This window comes from Balaenoptera ricei, chromosome 1 (genome assembly GCF_028023285.1).
Source record: "Balaenoptera ricei isolate mBalRic1 chromosome 1, mBalRic1.hap2, whole genome shotgun sequence".
Lineage (NCBI taxonomy): Eukaryota > Metazoa > Chordata > Mammalia > Artiodactyla > Balaenopteridae > Balaenoptera > Balaenoptera ricei.
In genome coordinates this window covers 103,859,805-103,884,056 of record NC_082639.1, presented here as the reverse complement: position 1 = coordinate 103,884,056, position 24,252 = coordinate 103,859,805, and the positions used below count along the sequence as shown (strand labels likewise).

At 35.3% G+C, this 24,252-nt stretch overlaps 1 protein-coding gene across 1 annotated transcript in view; it reads right to left on the bottom strand.

The window, feature by feature from the left end:
- Window positions 1-24,252, bottom strand: part of MAN1A2 (mannosidase alpha class 1A member 2) — a 173,839-nt gene that overhangs the window by 12,201 nt on the left and 137,386 nt on the right. The window lies entirely within an intron of this gene.

Genomic DNA, 24,252 nt, shown 5'->3' with positions numbered 1-24,252 from the left:
ATATCTTCAGGTGTGGGTAAATTCTGACATTCTAATAGGTGTGTAGTGGTATCGCATTGTAGCTTTAATTTATGCTAATGATGTTGAGCACTTTTTCATGAGCTTATTTGTCATCCTTCCTTCTTCTCTGAAGATATGTGACGTGTCTGTTAACTCTTTTGCCTGGTTTTAAACTGGTTGCATATTATCTTATTCTTGAGTTTTGAGAATTTATTATATAACCTAGAAACAAGTCTTTTATCAGATATACACTTAGCAAAGATTCCAGTCTGTGACTTGACTTTTCATCATTTTACTTCATTTCCTTTCAAATGTCTTTCAAAGAGCTTATTTTTTTTAAAGTTTATTTATTTATTTATTTCCTTATTAGTCATCCATTTTATACACATCAGTATATACATGTCAATCCCAATCTCCCAATTCATCACACCACCACCACCCCCTGCCACTTTCCCCCCTTGGTGTCCATACGTTTGTTCCAAAGAGCTTATGATTTTAAATTTTAGACCAATTGATCAATTTGTTCTTTTATGGATTATGCTTGGTATAATATCTAAGAAATCTTTGCCTAGCCAAAGGTCACAAAGATTTTCTCCTATGTTTTCTATTAAAAGTTGTATATTTTTAGGTTTTAAATTTAGGTCTATAATCCATTTTGGGTTGATTTTTGTATATGCATACAGAAATCCAATTATTGTAGTACCTTTTGTTGAAAAGCCTATCTTTTCTCATTGCATTGCATTGCATCTCTTTGTACCTTTGTCAAAAATCAATTCCCCCCATTTTTTTCATATATTTGGCTATCAATTATTATTATCTATTACACCAATACCACAGTGTTTTGATTATGATAGCTTTATAATAAGTCTTGAAATCACATAGTATTAGGCTTTCAACTTTGTTCTTTTTCAAACTTGTTTTGGTTATTCCAGGTTCTTTGCATTCTCATATGAAATTTAGAAAGAGTTTATTAATTTCTACCCAAAAAAGCCTCCAGGGATTTTGACCAGGATTGCGTAACTGTAGAACAATTGAGGGAGAATTAACAATACTGAATTCTCAGAACCATAAACAAAGTGAGTCTCTCCATTTATTTAGGTCTTTAATTTCTCTCAGCAATGATTTTTAGTTTTCAGTGTACAGGTCTTTTATGTGTTTTGGCAAGATTTATCCCTAAATATTTCAATATTTATAAGTTGCAATTTTTTCAGTTTCAATTTCTGATAGCTCACTGCTAGTATATACAATTGACTCTAATATATTAATCTTCTATCTGTAACCCTGCTAAATTCAATTAGTTCTAGTAACTTTTTGAGAAACTCCATAGGATTTTCATAGAGAACAATTATCCTCTACAACAAAAAAAAAAGGTAGCTTACTTCTTTCTTTCTAATCTGGATGTCTTTTATTTCTTTTTCTTGTCTGGCTGCACTGGAGAACCTCCAATACAAGGCTAAATAGAAGTGAAGTGAACAGACATCCGTGTCTTGTTTCTGACCTTAGAGGAACTTAGGAGGATTTTAGTTTTTCAGTATGATGCTAGATATATGTTCTTCATATACGGCCTTTTTCAGGTTAAGGAAGTTCCTTTCCGTTTTTTGTTTGCTAAGAGTTTTACCAGGAATGGATGTTGGATTTTGTCAAATGGTTTTTGTGTCTATTGAGGTGATACATATGGTTTTTCTTTTACAGTTCACTGATTGATTTTTCCAATGTTAAATCAAGCCTCCATACATGGAATAAACCCATTTGGGTCATGATGTATTAACTAATATGTTGTAGATCTGATTTGTAAAAAATCTTGTTTAGCTATTTTATAGTTATGTTCAGAGGGATATTAGTCTTGTTTCCAATGAAAACTCTGATGTCATTCTTATATTTGCTCCTTTTTGCCTAACTTGTGACTTCCCTCTGGTTGCTTTTACGATTTTTTTCTTTATCACTATCTTTGAGCAGTTTCAGTACAGTGTGCCTTGGGCGAAGTATTCTTCACGTTTCTTGTCCTTGAAGTTTATTCAGCTTCTTGGATCTGTGAGTATGGTGTTTACAACAAGCTTGGAAAGAGTGTGGCCAATTTTTTTTTCATCCATATTTCTGTCCTCTCCTTCAGAGACCCCAGGTTCATATATTTTAAGCTACGTGCAGTTGTTACACAGTTCACTGATGCTCTTTTCATTTTTATAAGATTCTTTTTTTTTGCCTTTGTTTCATTTGAATTTCTATTGCTATGTTTCTAGTTCACTAACCTTCTCTTCTGCAACGTCTAATCTGCTATTAATCCTATTTGGTATATTTATTTTCCAATTCAGACACTGCAGTTTTCATTTCTAGAAGTTTTATTTGGGTTTTTATATCTTCCATGTCTCTACTTAACGTTTTGAATGTATAGAATATAGTTATAATAACTGTTTTAATGTTGTCTGCGAATTCTAACATCTATATGAGTTCAAAGTTAGTTTCAATTGATTATTTTCATGATAGGTCATGTTTTCCTGCTTCTTTGCATACATGATATCTTTGAGTGGATGCCAGACATTATGAATTTTACCTTGTTGGTTGCTAGATATTTTTGTAGATTATCCACCTCTACTGAGGCAGGACTTTCCTGAGTACTCTACTTGGTGCACCATAAATTAGGAGTTTTTCCAGTCAGGCTACTGAAACCAGACACTATTCCTGGTCCTATGTGATTACCATAAACTGTTCCCTTTAATCCCTCACAGATGAGTCCTTCCCTCAATTCAGGTAGTTCCTTCATTCTGCTGAACACTCCAGGGGGTTTTCCTGGGATCTCTGTGCAGCTCTCTCCTCTCTAGTACTCTCCTGTGAACACTAGCTATCTTAGTTTCCTTGGAATCACAGCTCCATCTCCTCAAGGAATCTGTTGCACTCTGCCTCAGGTCCCCCTTCCTGTGCAGTGGACTGGAAACTCTATCAAGACAGCAAGCTGAGGCAAACACAGGGTTCACCTGGCTTGTGTCCCATCTCTCAGAGATTACAGTCCTTCATTGCCTCTTGTCCAGTGTTTTGAAACCATTGTTTCAAACACAGTTTATCTGTTTGTTTCAAGAGGAATGGTAAATATGATCCCTGGTATTTCAGCTTGGAGGAAGCAAAAGACCAACTCTTCCATTTTGAAATACTTTGTCAAATGATTTGCTGAACACTATGTAACTATGTTCATGGAATCCCTTACCCTCTATTATTAACCCGATTCAAAAAGATCATTAGAGTTTATCCAGCAAGAACTTGTTCTTAGGAACCCTTTCTGGCTCTTCATGATCACTGATTCTTCTCTAAAGACTTCATACCATGACTTTCTAGAATTTTGTGAAAATGGACATTAAGTTCATCTATCTTTATTTTTCTCAATCCAACTTTTCCCTTCTTTAAAATTATGTCTCTATTCTGTTGTGTTTCTCTCTATCATTCCTGAAAGAACATTAATATTGATTACAAAATCACATTTGTTGTAGTACCTTGATGTGTAATTTCTTTGGATCCTTGCAATCATTTAAAATAACAAGTTACTTTTCTCCCTTTGGGGCCCTCTCAGTCATATTTGTTTTCCTGTCACTACATTCCAGGGTAAGCTATAGGGGTTGGAGTTAAAGTACAGATGCTTTGGCATTTTATCTTATAATTCCCTTTGTAGCATGCCATTGATTCTCTAGTTTTTTATTGTGGCAGAAACACAAAACATAAAATTTACCATCTTAACCATTTTAAAATTCAGTGGTATTATGTATATTCACATTATTGTGAAACATATCTCCAAAACTTTTTCATCTTGCAAAACTGAAACTCTACACCCTTTAAACAACAACTTCCCTTTTTCTCCTCCCCCAGCCCCTGATAACCACCTTTTACTTTCTTTTTCTATGAATCTGATTATAGATACTTCATGTAAGTGGAATCATAACAGTATTTGTCTTTTTGTGACTGGCTTATTTCACTTTCCATAATGTCCTCAATGTTCATCCATATTGTTGCTTCCCTGATTTTGATTGTAGAATCCTATCTCCCATTACTTCTACTGAATATTCTTTAGTCAGGATACTTTTCTTACCGTATTTTTAAAGAAAGGTAGCATTTATTTTCTCAAGCTGGGTCCCTCTTTTCATGAAGTGACTTTCTGCTTTATATCACCTATTAACATCTTATGTATCACTTAGCATCATTTCAATCTTTTTTCATAACTACTCTAGCTCACACCAAAGTTCCTTTCTCTGAATTTCCAAAACATTTATATTCTCTTTAGCACTATATATATACTTTGTACTGAGTTTGCCCATGACCAGAAGTAAGAGCTTTCTTAACTACATTGCAAGCTCATGAGTAGAGTATATGTTTCATACACTTTAATTCTCAAATAGCACAATTCTGAGATGAGAACAGCTCCTTAATAAATACTTTTGACTTGACTTAGTCTATAAACCAGGCTTCAGGGGTAAGTGAGCAGAGAATAGCAGAGAACAGGAGATTTAATGCTCTTTTCTCATCCAGCTGGAAAAATAGCCCTCTCATGGTAGAAAGTTAACTTTAGGATACAATTACAGATAAGATAAAAGATTTTAAAAAAAGATAAATGGAAGAGAATAGTGGCTTTGTTTTTTTGAGTCTTCCCTCTTGAACTATTTTTTCCTGTCTAAGAATCCTTACCCCAATAATCTATCTCATTGATTCTTCCTCTCTCACAAATATATTACTTAGACACTTTTGATGACAAACTTGAATCATACTACTCTTGATGCTTTGTTGACAAAACCATTATCACAACTGTCTTTGAACCTACTTCAAAACCTTGTTCACTAGGGAATTAGCTTTAACAGTCTGGTAGCTGGCTAACTGTACATTCATTTGCTTATATTGAGAATAACTTTACAGGCAAAGGAAGATAACAGTAGCTATAAAAAGAAGAATTGGAACTACTATAGGATATGATAACAACATCAGCAATAATATCTGTCTCCTGGATAACAATTTACTGGCTCTTTTCCTCCTTCCTCCCACCTCAATATTTTATTATAAAACTTTCAAACCTACAGAAACTTGGAAAGAATTTTACAGCGAAACCCATATACACTCATTTTCTAGATGCTACAATTAACATTTTTGGTAATTTATCACAAATCTGTTACTCTATTTGTGTATTACTAGCTTTCTTATAATATTAAAATATTCCCCTAGAAAAAGTACCTAATTAGCCAACTTAGCTAAATATCAAGAAAAACATGCATAAAATTGCTTGCAAAGGGAGAAACAGAAGTCTCACTGGAATTTTTTGAAAACCAGGACAAGCTTAGAACAAAAAACTTCAGTCAACAATATTTACTTGAGTTTTGAGAGGAAGATTGTTGCCACAAATTTTAGCTCCTACAGTTCTATATTTGCCATCTCTGCTTTAAGAAGCACCAAGATTAAAAACATTTAGAATTTTATTTAATAGCAAATTATTTGATAGTAATTATTTGGTAACAGCAAAATAGATGGCATTAGTTACTTTTAAGGGAGAAATTTTAAAATTCCTAGATAGAAAAACCTAAGAGCAAGACACTGACATGTAGTCAAATGGTAAACAAACATAATTCCTTTTTTTTCTAGATTCCTTTCAAAAGCGTATGACTAATGAACCACCAAAAAGTGAATGAATAAAGAAAATGTGGTATAGCCATACAACAGAATACTATCAAGAGAAAGGAATGAACTACTGATACATGCAACAACACTGACTGATCTAAAAAAAATTATGCTGAAAAGAATGCCAAACAAAAAAAAGTGCATAATTATATGAAATTCTAGAACAGGTAACCTATAGTAACACAAAGCAGCTATGTGTTCAGGGTTGGGGTGGAACTCACTGCAAGATAAGGATGGAAATATTCCATATTACCTGTGGCTGTAGTTACCCAGGCTTATATATTTGCCAAAATACAATGAACTGTACACTTAGAATACTTTAATAAAGCCAATTTTAATTTTATTTATTTATTTTTTATTGGCGTATAGGTGCTTTACAATGTTGTGTTCGTTTCTGCTGTACAGCAAAGTGAATCAGCTATACACATACATATATCCCCTCTTTTCTGGATTTCCTTCTCATTTAGGTCACCACAGAACACTGAGTAGATTTCCCTGTGCTATACAGTAGGTTCTCGTTAGTTATCTATTTCATACATAGTGTCAATAGTGTATATATGTCAATTTTTAAAGTTAAGAAAAAAAGAATGATGGAAAACGAAAATAATCTTATTATGTGTTACTGCTACATAAGTACAATTTGAACTGTAGCTCCCTCTACTGTAGCAAAAGAAAACTGGCAAGGATATTTCAAAGTACACAGCTTGCAAACTGAAAAAAATGCTTATATTAAACAGCGCAAGTGAAATTCACTCTGTGTGTGTGTCCCCTAGTGTCTGATATGTGGATTGCAGTGACACTGTGGTAAGTCCTAAGAGGGATTAAAAAATATGGTATACCTTCAGTATACCATTTGAGGAGACTGGACCACATAAATATAGCCATGATTTGCCCACCTGACCTCGTGGTATACTAGCTATTCCTTGTCAGTATAGGTAATTCCTTGATCCCTAATTGCTTCCATAAGTGGTTTACTGAGTCACAGGTGTCAGTGGTCTCAAAGTGTGATCCTCCAGACCAGCAGCAACAGCATCACTTGGGAACTTGTTACAAATGAAAATTCTCAGACCCCACTCTAGACCTTCTAATCAGAAACTTTGGCAATGGAGCTCAGCAATCTGTTTTAAGAAGCTTTCCAGGTGATTCTGATGCATGCTCAAGTTTAAGAACCACTGCCCTAGGTTTACCAATTTTGTAACTTCTATCAGCAGTTTGTACTGTTTCTGCTTTTCTCCTTCATGTGGGCATCTGAACCTTTGACTCTCTACTGAAAACAGATCAACTGCCCTGAGTCCTCCACTTTTCACATCTTGCCTTGTGCCTTTCCTTCTTGCTTTATTAATTTCTTGACCTGCTCATTATTAGCTATATTCTAGCACTAACTGAATTCTGAGTTCAAGCCCTGAGCCTCAAGCAGGAAATAAAATAGTTCTATTATTCTCTTCTCCTTCCCACTCCCATTTTTGTAAGATCTTATAAAATTGCTGTTTTTCAGCTCTCTCTCAGAATCAAATGATTCAATCCTTTACTCCACAAATATTTAATACTGAAACAACTATGTGTGGCTCCACCACTGATGCTGGGGATAGAACAATAACTAAAATATACAAATATCACCACCCTTGTGGAGTTTGTATTCTAAGGCATATATTCTTATATGCCTAAGGAAATTATACAGTATGTTAGAAGATAGGTGCTATGGCGAAAATTAAAGTAAGAGAAAATGAGGGAATAAGGGGAAAAACTGAAATTTTATATAGGATAATCAGGAATGCTTTAAAAAATACAGTTAGAAATGATAAAGTGATACAATCAGAAGCTACTTAAGACCTGAAACTGTAAAACTCCTAGAAGAAAACAGAGAAAGAGCTCCTTGACATGGGTCTCGGCAACGATTTTTTGGATATGACACCAAAAGCACAAGCAACAAAGGCAAAAATAAATAAGTGGAACTACATCAAACTAAAAAGCTTCTGCACAGCAAAAGAAACAATCCAAAAAATGAACAGGCAACCTAAAGAATGGGAGAAAATAGCTGCAAATCACATATCTGACAGGGGTTAATATCCAAAATATATAAAGAACTAACACAACTCAATAGCTAAAAACCAAACAACCCAATTAAAAAATGGGCAGAGAAATTGAACATTTTCCCAAAAAGACACACAAATGGCCAACAGCTGATACATGTAAAGATGTTCAACATTACTAATCATCAGGGAAATCAAAACCACAATGAGCTACCACCTCACACCTGTTTCAAAGACTATTATCAAAAAGACAAGAGATAACAAGTGTTGTTGAAGATGTGGAGAAGAGGAAACCCTTGTGTACTGCTGGTGGGAATACAGTACAAGTCTTGCACATGATGTTCTACACGATGAATACTTAAACGATGATGATGACACAAAAACATCTCATTCCATACAGTTCTTGCCGTATAGTTATTAGATTTTCACACGGAGACACTCACACACATGCACAACAGATAAATTTATTAACTGTACAACATGATGATCTAATCATTAAGTGGACCACCATCAGAAAGGTCTCCATCCTCACCATCTTCATGTTGAGTAGGCTGAGGAGGAAGCGGAAGAGAGGAGGTTGGTCTCACTGTCTCAGAGGTGGAAGGGGAGGTAGGAGAGGCAGGAGCACTCAGTATAGCTTTATGGAAACATATCATAAATTCTGACTTTTTTGCTTTTTCATTTCTCCAAAAATGTTTCTATGTGGTTCCAGTCCTTCCTCCACTGTTTGCTTTAGTTTCAGTGCCCATATCATAGAAGGTCCATGTCATAAAAGAAGTCAAAAGCAGTCTTGAATAATCGGAACCCTCCTGCCAGATTGTCTAAGGTCCATCTGTTTTCTGGCACTGCTTCTTCCATGTCTTCTTCCTCATCATCTGCCACTGGTTTGGAAGCGCTCATCTTTTGTTAATTCCTCTGGTGTGGTGTCTAATAGCTCTTAAATTCCTCCAATATCCGTATCTTGAAACCCTTCGCCTCCTCCCTGTTTTTCCATATCCACAATCTCTTTCATGACTTCCTTGACTGGCTCTGTAGTAAATCCTGTGAAGTTATGCACAACATCTGGACACAGTTTCCTACAACAAGAATTTAATGGCTTTTTCTTTAATAACGATGGCATATTCAGTGGTGTAATCCTTCCAGATTTTCATGATGTTTTCTCTGTTGTGGTTCTCTTCCACAGCGCTGACAGCCTTTTCCATAGAATACTGTGTGAAATGAGGCTTAAAGGTCCTTATGACCCCCTGATCTAGAGGCTGAATTAAAGATGTTGTGTTTGGAGGCAAGTAGGCCACTTTGACGCCTTTGGTGCTGAACTCTGGGGTTCTAGGGGGCCAGGGTCATTGTCCAATCATGAAAGAACTCTAAAAGGCAGTCTCTCTTTTTTTTTTTTTTTGAATTTTATTTTACTTATTTTTTTATTCAGCAGGTTCTTATTAGTTATCCATTTTATACATATTAGTGTACCTATGTCAATCCCAATCTCCCACTTCTTCACACCACCACCCCCCTCCCCCGCTGCTTTCCTAAAAGGCAGTCTCTTACTGGCAAGGTACTTCCTGACTTCAGGGACAAAGCAACGATGGAACAAATTCAGAAAAAGGGTTCTCCTCCAGGCCTTCTTATTGTATAACACAACCAAAAGACGTGCTGCTGGTGTTTGTCTTTTCCCCTCAAGGCTCAAGGGTTAATTAGCAGCTTTGGAGATAAGGGCAGTTCTTACTATAAACCCAACTGCATTTGCACAAAAGAGTAGAGTTAGCCTACCCCTTCCTGCCTTAAATCCTGGTGCTTACTTCTCTTCTTGACTAATAAATGTCCTCTGTGGCATTTTTTTTTCCAGAAGAGGGTACTTTTGTCTGCATTAAAACCTGTTTAGGCAGATATTCTTTCTCCTCAACAATTTTTTTAATGGTGTCTGGGAACTCCTCTGCTGCCTCTTGGTCAGCAGTAGCTGCTTCTCCTGTTGTGTTATCGTGACATTTTTTAAGCCAAGTCTCTTTCTAAAATTAGCAAACCATTCTTTACAGGCATTAAATCCTTCACCTTCCTTTTGCTTTAAGTTGTCATATACTGACTTCGCTTTTTCTCAAATCATATTAGAGTCTAAAGGAATGCTTCTTATAGCAATCTTGCACCCACATAAAAAGCTGCATTTTCAATACAAGATTAAAAGGTATTTTGCAAAATGTGCAAAGTTTTTGTGCCTGCTGGTGTAGCTGCAGTGATGCCTTCATGAATTTCTTTTTCTTTTTTTTATTTTCACACTCGTCCTTAACACTGGATTCATCTATCATGCAGTCGTGGGAAAACCCAGCTGCAGACCTCAATCTACGGTACATATCAAGCAATTCAACTTTTTCTTGAAATGTCAACGTCATGACTTTTCTCTGCTTCTTAGGAACATGTCCAGCATCACTAGTGGCACTTTGTAGGGGTCCCATGGTGCTATAAAAGATTTACAGCATTACATTAAACATGATGAAAACTATACTTAAAAACTGTGAGAGACCGCTTTTTTCTTGATACGCAATTTACTAGAGAGATGAACTGCTCACATGGAGATGATTAGCATCACTAGGCATTTATTTTTAATTTTTGAATTTTATTTTACTTTTTTATAGAGTAGGTTCTTATTAGTCATCAATTTTATAAACATCAGTGTATACATGTCAATCGCAATTGCCCAATTCATCACACCACCATGCCCACCCCCCCGCAGCTTTCCCCCCTTAGTGTCCATACATTTGTACTCTACATCTGTGTCTCAACTTCTGCCCTGCAAAACGGTTCATCTGTACTATTTTTCTAGGTTCCACATACATGTATTAATATACGATATTTGTTTTACTCTTTCTGACTTACTTCACTCTATATGACAGTCTCTAGATCCATCCACGTCTCAACAAATGACCAAATATCGTTCCTTTTTATGGCTGAGTAATATTCCATTGTATATATGTACCACAACTTCTTTATCCATTCGTCTGTCCTTGGGCATTTATGTTGCTTCCATGACTTGGCTATTGTAAATAGTGCTGCAATGAACATTGGGGTGCATGTGTCCTTTTGAATTATAGTATTCTCTGGGTATATGCCCAGTAGTGGGATTGCTGGATCATATGGTAATTCTATTTTTAGTTTTTTAAGGAACCTCCATACTGTTCTCCATAGTGGCTGTAACAATTTACATTCCCACCAACAGTGCAAGAGGGTTCCCTTGTCTCCACACCCTCTCCAGCATTTGTTGTTTGTAGATTTTCTGATGATGCCCATTCTAACTGGTGTGAGGTGATACCTCATTGTAGTTTTGATTTGCATTTCTCTAATAATTAGTGATGTTGAGCAGCTTTTCATGTGCTTCTCAGCAATCTGTATGTCTTCTTTGGAGAAATGTCTATTTAGGTCTTCTGCCCATTTTTGAACTGGGTTGTCTGTTTCTTTAATATTGAGTTGCATGAGCTGTTTATATATTTTGGAAATTAATTCTTTGTCCACTGATTAGTTTGCAAATGTTTTCTCCCATTCTGAGGGTTGTCTTTTCGTCTTGTTTATGGTTTCCTTTGCTGTGCAAAAGCTTTGAAGTTTCATTAGGTCCCATTTGTTTATTTTTGTTTTTATTTCCATTACTCTAGGAGGTGGATCAAAAAAGATCTTGCTGTGATTTATGTCAAAGAGTGTTCTTCCTATGTTTTCCTCTAAGAGTTTTATAGTGTCCAGCCTTACATTTAGGTCTCTAATCCATTTTATTTTTGTGTTTGGTGTTAGGGAGTGTTCTAATTTCATTCTTTTACATGTAGCTGTCCAGTTTTCCCAGCACCACTTATTGAAGAGACTGTCTTTCCTCCATTGTATATCCTTGACTCCTTTGTCATAGATTAGTTGACCCTAAGTGCGAGGGTTTATCTCTGGGCTTTCTATCTTGTTCCATTGATCTATGTTTCTGTTTTTGTGCCAGTACCATATTGTCTTGATTACTGTAGCTTTGTAGTATAGTCTGAAGTCAGGGAGTCTGATTCCTCTAGCTCCGTTTTTTTCCCTCAAGACTGCTTTGGCTATTCGGGGTCTTTTGTGTCTCCATACAAATTTTAAGATGATTTGTTCTAGTTCCGTAAAAAATGCCATTGATAATTTGATAGGGATTGCATTCAATCTGATTGCTTTGGGTAGTATAGTCATTTTCACAATATTGATTCTTCCAATCCAAGAACACGGTATATCTCTCCGTCTGATGGTACCATCTTTAATTTCTTTCAACAGTGTCTTATAGTTTTCTGCATACAGGTCTTTTGTCTCCCTAGGTAGGTTTATTCCTAGGTATTTTATTCTTTTTGTTGCAATGGTAAATGGGAGTGTTTCCATAATTTCTCTTTCAGATGTTTCATCATTAGTGTATAGGAATGCAAGAGATTTCTGTGCATTAATTTTGTATCCTGCAACTTTACCAAATTCATTGATTAGCTCTAGTAGTTTTCAGGTGGCATTTTTAGGATCCTCTATGTATAGTATCATGTCATCTGCAAACAGTGACAGTTTTACTTCTTCTTTTCCAATTTCTATTCCTTTTATTTCTTTTTCTTCTCTGATTGCTATGGCTAGGACTTCCAAAACTATGTTGAAAAATAGTGGTGAGAGTGGACAGCCTTGTCTTGCTCCTGATCTTAGAGGAAATGCTTTCAGTTTTTCACCATTGAGAATGATGTTTGCTGTGGGTTTGTTGTATATGGCTTTTATTATGTTGAGGTAGGTTCCCTCTATGCCCACTTTCTGGAGAGTTTTTATCATAAATCGGTGTTGAATTTTGTCTAAAGCTTTTTCTGCATCTATTCAGATGATTATATAGTTTTTATTCTTCAATGTGTTAATATGGTGTATCACATTGATTGATTTGCGTATATTGAAAAATCCTTGCATCCCTGGGATAAATCCCACTTGATCATGGTGTATGATCCTTTTAATGTGTTGTTGGATTCTGTTTGCTGGTATTTTGTTGAGGAATTTGCATCTATATTCATCAGTGATATTGGTCTGTAATATTCTTTTTTTGTAGTATCTTTGTCTGGTTTTGGTATCAGGGTGATGGTGGCCTCATAGAATGAGTTTGGGAGTGTTCCTTCCTCTGCAATTTTTTGGATGAGTTTAAGAAGGATGGGTGTTAGCTCTTCTCTAAGTGTTTGATACAATTCGCCTGTGAAGCCATCTGGTCCTGGACTTTTGTTTGTTGGAAGATTTTTAATCACAGTTTCAATTTCGTTACTTGTGATTGGTCTGTTCATATTTTCTGTTTCTCCTGGTTCAGTCTTGGAAGGTTATACCTTTCTAAGAATTTGTCCATTTCTTCCAGGTTGTCCATTTTATTGGCATAGAGTTGCTTGTAGTAGTCTCTTAGGATGCTCTGTATTTCTGTGGTGTCTGTTGTAACTTCTCCTTTTTCATTTCTAATTTTATTGATTTGAGTCCTCTCCCTCTTTTTCTTGATTAGTCTGGCTAATGGTTTATCGATTTGGTTTATCTTCTCAAAGAACCAGCTTTTAGTTTTATTGATCTTTGCTATTGTTTTCTTTGTTTCTATTTCATTCATTTCTGATCTGATCTTTATGATTTCTTTCCTTCTGCTAACTTTGGGTTTTGTTTGTTCTTCTTTCTTCAGTTCCTTTAGGTGTAAGGTTAGATTGTTTATTTGAGATTTTTCTTGTTTCTTGAGGTAGGCTTGTATAGCTATAGACTTCCCTCTTAGCACTACTTTTGCTGCATCCCATAGGTTTTGGATCGTCGTGTTTTCATTGTCATTTGTCTCTAGGTATTTTTTGATTTCCTCTTTGATTTCTTCAGTGATCTCTTGCTTATTTAGTAATGTATTGTTTAGCCTACATGTGTTTGTGTTTTTTACGTTTTTTTCTCTGTGATTCATTTCTAGTCTCATAGCGTTGTGATCAGAAAAGATGCTTGATATGATTTGAATTTTCTTAAATTTACTGAGGCTTGATTTGTGACCCAAGATGTGATCTATCCTGGAGAATGTTCCCTGCGCACTTGAGAAGAAAGTGTAATCTGCTGTTTATGGGTGGAATGTCCTATAAATATCGATTAAATCTATCTCGTCTATTGTGTCATTTAAAGCTTCTGTTTCCTTATTTTCATTTTGGATGATCTGTCCATTTGTGTAAGTGAGGTGTTAAAGTCCCCCACTATTATCATGTTACTGTCGATTTCCTCTCTTATAGCTGTTAGCAGTCGCCTTATGTATTGAGGTGCTCCTATGTTGGGGGCATATATATTTATAATTGTTGTATCTTCTTCTTGGATTGATCCCTTGATCATTATGTAGTGTCCTTCCTTGTCTCTTGTAACATTCTTTATTTTAAAGTCTATTTTATCTGATATGAGCATTGCTACTCCAACTTTCTTTTGATTTCCATTTGCATGGAAGATCTTTTTCCATCCCCTCACTTTCAGTCTGTATGTGTCCCTAGGTCTGAAGTGGGTCTCTTGTAGACAGCATATATATGGGTCTTGTTTTTGTATCTGTTCAGCAAACCTGTGTCTTTTGGTTGGAGCATTTAATCCATTCACGTTTAAGGTAATTATCAATATATATGTTCCTATGACCATTTATTTTCTTAATTGTTTTGGGTTTGTTTTTGTTGGTCCTTTTCTTCTCTTGTGTTTCCCACTTAGAGAAGTTCCTTTAGCATTTGTTGTAGAGCTGGTTTGGTGGTGCTGAGTTCTCTTAGCTTTTGCTTGTCTGTAAAGCTTTTGATTTCTCCATCGAATCTGAATGAGATCCTTGCCAGGTAGAGTAATCTTGATTGTAGGTTGTTCCCTTTCATCACTTTAAGTATATCATGCCACTCCCTTCTGGCTTGTAGAGTTTCTGCTGAGAAATCAGCTGTTAACCTTATGGGAGTTCCTTTGTATGTTATTTGTCATTTTTCCCTTGCTGCTTTCAATAATTTTTCTTTGTCTTTAATTTTTGCCAATTTGATTACTATGTGTCTCGGCGTGTTTCTCCTTGGGTTTATCCTGTATGGGACTCGCTGTGCTTCCTGGACTTGGGTGGCTATTTCCTTTCCCATGTTAGGGAAGTTTTCGACTATAATCTCTTCAAATATTTTCTCTGGTCCTTTCTCTCTCTCTTCTCTTTCTGGGACCCCTATAATGTGAATGCTGTTGCGTTTAATGTTGTCCCAGACGTCTCTTAGGCTGTCTTCATTTTTTTCATTCTTTTTTCTTTATTCTGTTCTGTGACAGTGAATTCCACCATTCTGTCTTCCAGGTCACTTATCCGTTCTTCTGCCTCAGTTATTCTGCTATTGATTCCTTCTAGTGTAGTTTTCATTTCAGTTATTGTATTGTTCATCTCTGTTTGTTTGTTCTTTAATTCTTCTAGGTCTTTGTTAAACCTTTCTTGCAGCTTCTCGATCTTTGCCTCCATTCTTTTTCCAAGGTCCTGGATCATCTTCACTATCATTATTCTGAATTCTTTTTCTGGAAGGTTGCCTATCTCCACTTCATTTAGTTGTTTTTCTGGGGTTTTATCTTGTTCCTTCAGCTGGTATATAGCCCTCTGCCTTTTCATCTTGTCCATCTTTCTGTGAATGTGGTTTTTGTTCCACAGGCTGCAGGACTGTAGTTCTTGCTTCTGCTGTCTGCCCTCTGGTGGATGAGGCTATCTAGGAGGCTTGTGTAAGTTTCCTGATGGGAGGGACTGGTCCATCACTAGGCATTTTAAGCATATACTCGAATCACTGGATGCAAATGTCGCCATCTATAGTCTAAGTGTTTGTGTAAGTTTTGAGAAATTGTAACTTTTAATAATAGATTTGTGTATATTTTATGGCAGTAAATGGTAAAATGGACCAGTATGTACATATATTTTATGAATTCATGATGTGCCTGACTTTTTCCTTAATTCTTTCAATATTTCTAGACCACACGGTTCACCTGCAAGTTTTTTCCAATTGTCACAAATCTCCAATAACTTTCCAATATATTTATTGAAAATAATCTGTATATAAGTGGATCTGCGCAGTCAAACCTCTGTTATTCAAGGGTCAACTGTAGTTATCTTTGGGAAGGGAAACCAGATGTGGAATAGAGAGAAACTTTTATTTTTCATTTTTTCTGTTCCATACTACTTAATTCATTTTGCTATATCCATATACTGTTTTTATACTTTAAAAAAATCTATATTAAAAACAACCACATTAGCCTTGATTTCTGAGGACCTACACAAGACAGAGGAGATAGATGTTTATATGACTAATTTTAACGTGACAAGGGCTATGCTGTTAATTCTGTACAGTTCAACAAACATCTGTTGAATGTATGTATACTGTATCCCAAACATGAAACTAAGCAGTGAGGATATTAATATTTTACATAGACTATCAGAACAAAGGCAGTATTGTTAAGTATACTTAAAAATGGCTTAATTCTGTCTTAGTGTTGGAGAGGACTCACAGAGATAGTGATATTTGAGCTAGACCTTGACAGAGTAATAGGATTTTGTAAGAGATTAAAAAAAGGAATGATAAATTTCATGCAGAAGGGAAAGGAAGAGTAAAATCACATAAGTGAAAATGTACAGTAGGCAGGTATGGATCAAATAAATGCATGGGGAAAGTGGTGTAACAGGAGATGTGACTAAAAAGGTACATGCAGCACTTAATCTTAATTATTCAGTATAAGAGCAAAGAATATAAACAATATGGAAGTAAGGAGCAATCTTCTTTATCCATCTTTCTCATTTGGGGAAGTATACCTGTAGGATAACTTCTAGAAGTAGGATTACTGAAGCAAAATTAATGTGCTCTTAATGTTTCAACAGGTTCTTTTTCAGATTTCACCACTCACATCAAACAACACACATTCTCACTTCCAGTGTTTATAAGTGACTGGATCCATACATCCTTGTTAATGCCGGATTGCAAACTTTTAAAATCTTAAGTAATCTGATAGTGAAACATGGTATTTGATTATAAGTTTTATTTCATTTCTTTATGAGTGGGTCAAATATTTATTTTTCATGTATTTATGGTATTTTCCATCTGTATTTTGCAGTGAACTGCCTTTACTTATTTTAACTTAATACTTATTCCTTAATAATTTCACATTTTAAGAAAATTTACCCATTGACTATCAAATGTATTGCAAATATATTTTCCAAGTGTGTCATCTGTCTTACTTTGTTTAATGTTCTTTTTTTTTTCTTACAGATGTCCATTTTTCTGTAGTTAAAAACTTTAATCTTTTTCTTCTATGGTTTCTGGGTTTTGTGTCATGCCATCTTCACCCACAGAGTTGGGAGGAAAAAAAACTTCCAAATTTTTTCAGGATTTTATGTCATTTTTAATAGTTAAAGCTATGTTCTATAAGATCAGTTTTAGTATTTACAGGAATCCAGTTTTATTTTTTTTCTAATGGATAATTTTTCTAACTTCCTTTATTAAATTATTTAATTTTTCTTCAATCATCTGAACTGCCATTTTTCAAAGATAACATTTCCACATATAAGTGGGCCTATTTCCAAACTGTATCCTGTTCCACTGTTCCATTTATTCTTGTACTACTACTAAACCCTTTTAATTAGTATAGCTTTATAATACTTTTTAAATGATCTCTTTTATATACAAATACTGTATACTATATGATACAAAGTAGGTTATAATATTTTTCACTATCTGGAGGGACCTGTCTCCTGTGGTGATTGTATACTTTGTCAGCATAGCTAAGCTGGAACTATATTTGTCAGAATTACTTTCTCTGTATGATTCTGGGTTAGGGTTGGCTACAAAAAAATACGCATGTGATGTGGAGGCTGAAGTAAAGCAGGAGCCATAATGCTCTGAGGGGCAGTGCAGGGTTGCCACGTGCTGTTAAAGTTATGCATGTTGTCAGTGATTACCTGGCTCACCTCGGAGGTGTGGGGCAGCTGCCAGACCTGCAATTTCTGCAGTTCCTGTTGGAGCTCCTCATCAATTTCTCCAATTCCAGGGCCAGACATGTATAGCCCCATGGCAGAAGGTGCCAGCTACTTCTGCAAGTCACCTGTTTATCAACGCTGGAGGCAGTGAGACACATAAGTGGGATCGTTGGTCCTTGTGAGTTCTAGTTTGTCCTTCTCCATTGCTTCACGTCTACCTTTTTTCCCCAGCTCCCAGCCCTACTGTCCTATAGTGACTTTATACCTGCTATCTTGTATTTTGTGCCAGGTATAATTCTAAGGGCTTCGCTATATTAATCCCCATAACAAGCCCTTGAGGTGATACTATTAGTGATTCCTCTTTTACAGATGATGAAACTGAGGTAGAGAAATTAAGTAACTTGTCCAACGTCACACAGCTATTAAGGGAAAGAGCTGGGAAAAGATAGATAAGTATGAACTGGTTAAGAATACATAGGTTAGATGTCTTTAATGTTTGATTAACTTGGGTATATACAGAAAAGGCATACCTATTAAATCTGTAAGTGACACAAAGCTAGAATAGCTAATACATTAAATGAAAAACTCAAGAGTTCAAAAAAAATTCAATAAATTAGAATATGTTAAATCTAACAAAATAAGATTTAATAATGGATAAAGGTAAAATATAATAAATTTCATAAAAGCTAATCATACCAATGTAAGATAGAAAATAATTATCTTAGTTCATGTTAAAAAAAATAAAGACCTATATCAAAATTTCAAGCTATATTGACAGGGCTACCAGAAAACAGAATACAATAGTATCTTGCTTTGATGAAGGTATAAAGACCAAATTAGCAATTGGTACTCTGCACTGGTTTATTCACATCTTAAATGCAGTGTTCAGTCTAGAAAACCATGGAATCATCTCCAGAGAAGTCAACCAGACTGGTATCAGAAAGAAACAGTACAGAAACTTGTCACCTTTAGCCTGATAAATACAAGTATTTTTAGTTAATATCCATGTAGAAGACTCCGTATTTCCAAATGGTAAACTATGGATCACTGAATGGAACGCACAGTGAAGCAGATTTTAACTCAATATAAGAAAGATATTTCTAACAGTGAAAGCTTCTGAACAATGTAATGGGTTAGCCTTATGAGGCAGTGAGCTGCCTGTTAACTAGAGATTAACAAAAGACTTTATGACAAAATATTCTGTATGTCGTAAAGAGATTTTTAGCATTGGGAATGTCTATGTGTAGAGGGGAGGGATGGGTTGCAGTGGTGTATGTTGGATCTCTAAATTTTTTTGCAGCTCAAAAAATGTCTTTTGATTCTAGGCACAAAGACAGCAAATGAATTTGAGACAGGAAAATGTGACTGCAGTTTAATTTATTTTTAAAAAATTTTTTAACTGATTACAAAAGCAAAACCAGAACTGGATTTAAAAGACTAACACCAATTAAGCTAAATCACAGTATACATTTTGATGTTATTGAAATAATATTAAGATGTCCATCTATAACAGAAATCTCTTGCATTCCTATACACTAATGATGAAAAATCTGAAAGAGAAATTATGGAAACACTCTCATTTACCATTGCAACAAAAAGAATAAGATACCTAGGAATAAACCTACCTGGGAAACAAAAGACCTGTATGCAGAAAACTATAAGACACTGATGAAAGAAATTAAAGATGATACCAACAGATGGAGAGATATACCATGTTCTTGGATTGGAAGAATCAATATTGTGAAAATGACTATACTACTCAAAGCAATCTACAGATTCAATGCAATCCCTATCAAATTACCAATGGCATTTTTTATGGAACTAGAACAAATCATCTTAAAATTTGTATGGAGACACAAAAGACCCCGAATAGACAAAGCAGTCTTGAGGGAAAAAAAAGGAGCTAGAGGAATCAGACTCCCTGACTTCAGACTATACTACAAAGCTACAGTAATCAAGACAATATGGTACTGGCACAAAAACAGAAACATAGATCAATGGAACAAGATAGAAAGCCCAGAGATAAACCCACGCACTTAGGGTCAACTAATCTATGACAAAGGAGGCAAAGATATACAATGGAGAAAAGACAGTCTCTTCAATAAGTGGTGCTGGGAAAACTGGACAGCTACATGTAAAAGAATGAAATTAGAATACTCCCTAACACCATATACAAAAATAAACTCAAAATGGATTAGAGACCTAAATGTAAGACTGGACACTATAAAACCCTTAGAGGAAAACATAGGAAGAACACTCTTTGACATAAATCACAGCAAGATCTTTTTTGATCCGCCTCCTAGAGTAATGGAAATAAAAACAAAAATAAACAAATGGGACCTAATGAAACTTCAAAGCTTTTGCACAGCAAAGGAAACCATAAACAAGACGAAAAGACAACCCTCAGAATGGGAGAAAATATTTGCAAATGAATCAACGGACAAAGGATTAATCTCCAAAATATATAAACAGCTCATTCAGCTCAATATTAAAGAAACAAACAACCCAATCCAAAAATGGGCAGAAGACCTAAATAGACATTTCTCCAAAGAAGACATACAGATGGTCAAGAAGCACATGAAAAGCTGCTCAACATCACTAATTATTAGAGAAATGCAAATCAAAACTACAATGAGGTATCACCTCACACCAGTTAGAATGGGCATCATCAGAAAATCTACAAACAACAAATGCTGGAGAGGGTGTGGAGACAAGGGAACCCTCTTGCACTGTTGGTGGGAATGTAAATTGATACAGCCACTATGGAGAACAGTATGGAGGTTCCTTAAAAAACTAAAAATAGAATTACCATATGATCCAGCAATCCCACTACTGGGCATATACCCAGAGAAAACCGTAATTCAAAAAGACACATGCACCCCAATGTTCATTGCAGCACTATTTACAACAGCCAGGTCATGGAAGCAACATAAATGCCCATCAACAGACGAATGGATAAAGAAGTTGTGGTACATATATACAATAGAATATTACTCAGCCATAAAAAGGAACGAAATTGAGTCATTTGTTGAGACGTGGATGGATCTAGAGACTGTCATACAGAGTGAAGTAAGTCAGAAAGAGAAAAACAAATATCGTATATTAACGCATGTATGTGGAACCTAGAAAAATGGTACAGATGAACCAGTTTGCAGGGCAGAAGTTGAGACACAGATGTAGAGAACAAATGTATGGACACCAAGGGGGGAAAACTGTGGTGGGGGTGGGGATGGTGGTGTGCTGAATTGGGAGATTGGGATTGACATGTATACACTGATGTGTATAAAATTGATGACTGATTTAAAAAAAAAAAGATGTGCATCTATATATGTATATGTGCACTTAATAGCTTACTTAACATTATACTGTGACGAGTCTATAATTGCTATTGGTTCCATAGTACCCGTTGTGGATGTGTCATAATTTATTTAACCTTTCAACTAATATTGAACATATAGTAACTCTTTATTTTTATAACTTCAATAAACATCCATGTACATCTTTTTCCATAGCTTTCACTATATAAAAGTCTTGACATATTCTTATATATATAGTTTTCCAGAATTTTGCCATTATATTCAAATTTTGAATTTTAAGATAGGAAGGGGGAAAAAGCACACAAGCAAGATACACAGACAGGTGCACACACGCAAAACAACTTCTGCCCTGGAGATTCTGATACCAGTGAAAGCAGACACACCATGGTGGTAAACTTGGTCTTAATTTTATGTATTTCTCTTTTCTTTTAATAATAAATTCATTAATAAGACTATGTTTCCAACTAACCTGTGATTTTTCTTAGCCATTTAATACCTGACATATATGAACTCAAGAAAAACTGACTGAAATGTATCCTCAACATGTACACTTTTCTCAGTTTATCAGACCTTCAAATAAAGATGCAACAATTGAGCTGAGGTGAAATGAATGTAGTGCTCAACTGTGATAATTTTCTTAGCCTAGGTTTTGTTATAAATACCTGTATGATTCCTCCTTTGACTTTTTCTACTTTTATTGATCCAAATGTATTTGTGTGTGTGTATATATATAACGGGTTACCTAGAGTACTGCGTTGAGAAGGATTCTTCCTGAACTTGAACTTGGCAGGGAAAAGTACCAAGGTCAACTGGTGATATCCCATATACTGCAAGGGGAAAAGCAGCATGGCACATAAGTATTTGCAGCCCTACCCCATGTGCTAAAGTGCTCAAGGTGTGTACTGAGGAGGCATTTGAGAATTAATTATGAAAGCCAACCTGCAAGAGGTAAGATCTGAACTTTATTTAGAGAGGGGCATTAACTGATAGAAAAGAATAAAGACATTCCTGCCAGAGCCAAAGAAATATGAAATAGACAATGAAATGCAAAGGAACAAATTATAGATAGATAGATAAACAGATAGATTAACTTGGTTTAAGGATAGAATATATAAAGAAAAGAAGTGAGAAATGAAGCTAGAGATGAATGAACCATTGGAGCTTTTGAGCAGGAGAAGAGTGACATGAAGAAAATGGTATATGAATGTCGAAAATCAAGTAATTTCTAAGACTAGAGGAGGCCTCAAAATCAGCATTTTACCACTACTGTAGTAATATTCATTTCAGGCAAGATGCTCAGGAAAGACGCTAATAACACTGAGTGAGAAAGACTTGGAAAAAGGATATTCACACAGTCTCAAAGTTATCACTCCACAGATCACTTATGACAAAAAGATTCTTTACATGACCTTATAATCAAATCTAACCTTATGATCAAATTTAAAATCATCAATAATGAGTTAAACCGTTATCATGTGCCTCTTTATGAGATGAAATGAGGTCACATCATCTATATAATATTCATGCCAGACATGCTTAACCTAAATCTGATCATAAGGAAATAATCACAAATATCTAAATTGAGGGACATTCTTCAAAATAAGTAGCCTGAACACTTAATGTCAATGTCATAAAAGACAAAAGAAGAATAAGGAAACTTTGTTCTAGGTTAAAGTAGACTAAAGAAACATGACAAGCAAATGCAACAATTGATCCTTTATTGGACCCTGGGTTGGGGTTAAAAGTTATAAAGTATATTATTAGAACAGTTGAGAAATTTGAAAATGGACTATATACTAAGCAGCAGTACTGTATGAATGTTAAGTTTCACAAGCGTGATAACTGTATTGTGATTGTGCAAGATTATGCCCTTTTCCTAAAAACTCCCGGGTAAATAACAGAATGCTGGTAACTCTCAAATTATAAAGCAAATAAATAAATAAGCAAACAAGTAGAACTGTGTCTATGTATACATATACATGGGGGTACGGGAATGCAGCAAAAATTAACAAAAGGTAAATCTAGGTGAAAGATACAATCATTGTTCTATTCTTATGATTTTTCTGGGCTTAAAAAACAGTAAAAAAAATTTGAAAAAGAGAGAGATCTTACATAATTTGGGTCAAATTCCACAGCTGACAGCTAGGAAAACTGAAAGCAAGGAAGTTTTATTTTGACATGTTCATTCAGCTAGGTTGTAGCAAGTGTATAACTAAAGCTCCTGCGGTTTTATCTTCCGGTCCAGTGCTCTTTCAACTATCTCATACAGTCTCAAGCCTAATCACACAGGATAAACAAATACAAGAAATGACTGGAGGTAGGGAACTGACTAAACCATCTCAGCAAAATAAGGGTTTGGTCTAGGGTCAACTACAGATATGGAAACGAGGGGGCAAAATAAAGAAACGATATAACAAGAAAGTGATATATTAGAATGAGAAAAAAAGAAATAACCATAACGTACAAGCTGAGAAGATAGGAAAATAAAAATATCAGGGATAATAAAAGAAAAATTGGAGTAAGATTGCCATTTAGGATAAGAAACGTAGTTTGAGACATGTACATTTAAACCATAATACACCAGAATGTAAGCTAGAAGTATACTAGAATGTAAAGTCCAAGAGACTGAGAATTTTTGTCCCTTTTGCCTACTGATATATCCTCAAATAACCTGAACAATGTCTGGAAATAATATTTTTTGGAACAAATGTAGTGACAGTTTATGAGGCATTCAGGTAGAGACTGACTGGAAATAGAAATGTGAAATTTAAAAGAAGGTATTAAGGACCTTACCTTGCAGGGTTTTTGGGACGTAGACATATTTAAGGTCTCCACCTTCTTCCAGAAAAGTTTATAAAATTCTGCCTGGGATTTTGAGTATAAGCCCAAATAATAAAGCTGTCTTTTTTCTTTTCAGTTATTCCCTTTATACAGATATCTTTACAGGAAACCTCATTGGGAGGATGAGTGGCTATGGTCATACACCCTCTAGTAACCATCAAAACTCTATGATTGCTCCTAACAGATTTCATTAGCTAGAACAGGGAGTTGAGGTGTGATCCCAGGACCAGCATCATCCGTACCACCTGGGAGTTTGTCAGAAATGTAAATTCTTAGGGTCCACCCTAGACCTACTGAATCAGAAACTGGGTATGGCCCGGTAATCTGTACTTTAAGAAGTCTTCTAGGTGATTCTAATGCATAGTAAAGAGCTAAATACAAAATAAAGGTACTCTTACTTGACAAAATGCCTTCATGAGATGTAGCTAAAAATTGAAGACCCAATCACATAAAAAGATTTTTGTAATAAAATTTAGTGTAACGTCACATAGTCATAATT